Source organism: Eurosta solidaginis, chromosome 3 (genome assembly GCF_040869045.1).
Source record: "Eurosta solidaginis isolate ZX-2024a chromosome 3, ASM4086904v1, whole genome shotgun sequence".
Lineage (NCBI taxonomy): Eukaryota > Metazoa > Arthropoda > Insecta > Diptera > Tephritidae > Eurosta > Eurosta solidaginis.
Genome location: NC_090321.1, coordinates 77,682,627 through 77,685,489, shown reverse-complemented (window position 1 = coordinate 77,685,489; position 2,863 = coordinate 77,682,627). Strand labels below are relative to the sequence as shown.

Sequence of the window (2,863 nt, the reverse complement as noted above, 5' to 3'; positions counted from 1 at the left end):
TTTGGAAAGTACTCTCACGTATGTACTCTATGGAATACTCACAAACAAAGCGAGAGTGGGATCACCTACTCCTCTCCTAGGACATCGCAATGTTAATTGGAGCACATTTTTTGTATGAATACAGATTAGTTTTGGAACACTTCTATACTCCTAAAGCAGTATTCCTTACACTATTTATGGAGTACTCGCGTTTTTTGAAGGGATCGCCACAATCAACCAAGATGTTGCGTTTGTAAATATGAAGGAACTTCAGACGTCGCAATTGAAGTTTATTACGCCTTGCCCATTCACATACAAAATTTCGCGAAGCACTGTTATAAACATTCTCCCTATACAACAAAAATACTTGCTAACATATTTTGTGTCGTATTCGATTGTTATATTGCAGTTTTTAATTGCGAAAAATGTTAGAAAATTTACCAACCAGTGGGAAAAATAATTTCACTTGCAAAATGTGTCAACACCCTTAGCCAAAGAAAATTTCAAATTCTTCTTCTTATGATTTGCTTGAAACAAAATTGGGGAGTTGGCTACTTTTCAATATCAGATGGCGCCAGTGTCGCTCATTCTACCGTTCTCCATAAAAATACGCGCAATCTACTCATAATGCATAAGCATTTGTTAAACTCATCTATATGAAAAACTGCTTATGTGTAGGACCTATGAGTCATAACGTATCCAAATCAATGAATAAAATCTAAGGTAAACGTCTAGTTGAGGGGTCGACTGCTAATACGCTACCAAAAATATCGAGAGAGGTGTCAAAAGACGCGTATTAATCTCGAAACCAAAACAATCCGAAGGCGGAATATAAAAATTGTATCTCCGTCCGGAGATATTTGCGGTTGAATTGGCGATTTTCATGTGGTTGTTGTAATGTTGGATACCCACAAAAAAAATTTGTGAACATAAGTGTTTTGCGCGGATATAGTTTTGGTCTCCAAACCGGTGTTGGACCCACCCAGGGTAATTTTTTATAAGCGCGGCTGAAGGGCACCAACGTAGAAAGGTGTTCTGCGGAAAGATACTATGGATACCACTCCCGGTTTCGGAGGTACCCGCGGGTCTTTTTTCGGGTTTTCGTTAATATCTTTTGAACGAGTTAAAATTTTTATTTTCCGCCTTCGGATTAATAATACTGATGTCAAGACGCGTCGTTTGATGTCTCTCATGATATTTTTGGTAACATATTAGCAGTCGACCCCTCAACTAGACTTTTACCAAATCTACAAAAAGTTTTAAATTCACCTATTCAAATATTTTTAGGTTATGGATATGGCGAGAAACCAAAAACCAATTGGTTGATTATGGCGTTAGCGTTATGGTATGGCACCATTAATCGCAGACATTGATAGTTTCGATCAGCTGTTTATCTGGTTATGGTTATAAGTCACCATTAATTGGCCCTTTAGAGGGAGCAGCACTGCGCCGCGCGTCCATGAACGGGTAATAGAGCTGACTACCATTGTGAATGATGACTAAGTGTGATATCTTCTGCATAAACGTCAAAATTCCAAAGTGATTGGATCACCTGATTTGTATTTGACTATCGCTTTCTCATTCTGTCTCTCTTTCTATAACCCGCTGAAGATAGGCGCCGCCATATTGAACAGCCTGTCAAAACGCTGAAAAGTAGCCATATTGAACAGCCTGTCAGCCAGTTGACAGATAAGATAACACACTTAGTCATCATTCACAATGCTGACTACATTCACGACGGCGCTGTAGTCGCCACACCTGTCATACTATTTTTACACATGTTCTTATGAGCGTCGCTATTTTCGGCGCGACAGAGTAGCCCGACAATCAATCACGACAGCTGTTGTAGCCAGGTTAAACCTAATTCTATTTTTGGGAAGCGACAGTAAATGGCGTCCGTTTTATTTGGCAATAAAAACTAAAATATAAGTAAATAACAGGTAATAATAGCTAAAATCATTCTTTTGGGCGTTTTTAAAATATAATTAATATTTTTTTCAAATTTTTTCGCTACTGTTTGCTGTAATTTATATTGGTGGCTGCCGCTTTGAAAGTAATCAAGAAGCCAATGCTTGGCTACGGTTGTCGTCAAGCCTTGCTTTATTGTGGTTGTGGTCTGTAGACACCGTGTTGAATGTGATCAGCCCTAATGGTGATTAAATAGGCAAAGACAAATAGATTAGATATCTTTTCTCTTTGGCCATAGCTATATAGTAAACAATGCTAAGCCGTACAACATATAGCGACAGCTACATAAGAATGCACACAAATAATATTTTGTCCTAAGATTTAACACACGAAACTCAGTCAATCTCGTTGATCATCAGCGGAGGCTAAATTTTCAGAAACTTCGAACTACGTCACAGTTGACTGCTTGAGCGAATGAAAGAGAGAAAAAAACAAGAGTTAAAGGAAAATGACGTATGAATTGCCCATAAAAAAGCTGATCTTTTGTTTACATGCGCAATGCGGAATCTCCAAATAGTGAGTTGTGCAACAACAATAGGGCCGTTCCATTGGTATATCGAGCACTGGCTCTGGCTCAAATCTCATTGGAACGATCTGGATCAACTTTATGAGAGCTGGCAGCACTAATATAAAACATCTGTTTTGTTGAAAATAAGAAGAAACGTACACAAAATTTTAAGATACTGATAGAATTATTAACATTTAAATAGTTTCGCACGTAAGCAAACTATTTATTTTCCTTACATCATCTTCAAGTCGTTTACTTTTCCAGTGGTTTTGCTTTTAAATATGGGGAAATCTTCTATGTATACACAAATATACACGTATTTAGTTCAGTGCTACAATGCATTGTGAATGATGACTAAGTGTGATATCTCCTGCATAAACGTCAAAATTCCAAAGTGATTGGATCACC

At 37.8% G+C, this 2,863-nt stretch overlaps 1 long non-coding RNA gene across 1 annotated transcript; it reads left to right on the top strand.

Moving 5' to 3' along the window:
• The first annotated feature begins 580 nt into the window (after nucleotides 1-580).
• On the top strand, nucleotides 581-2,644 carry LOC137246478 (uncharacterized). The gene is made up of 3 exons (XR_010951514.1): nucleotides 581-702; nucleotides 1,267-1,919; nucleotides 2,034-2,644. It is a non-coding gene; the product is annotated as an uncharacterized lncRNA (long non-coding RNA).
• Nucleotides 2,645-2,863: the final 219 nt, after the last annotated feature.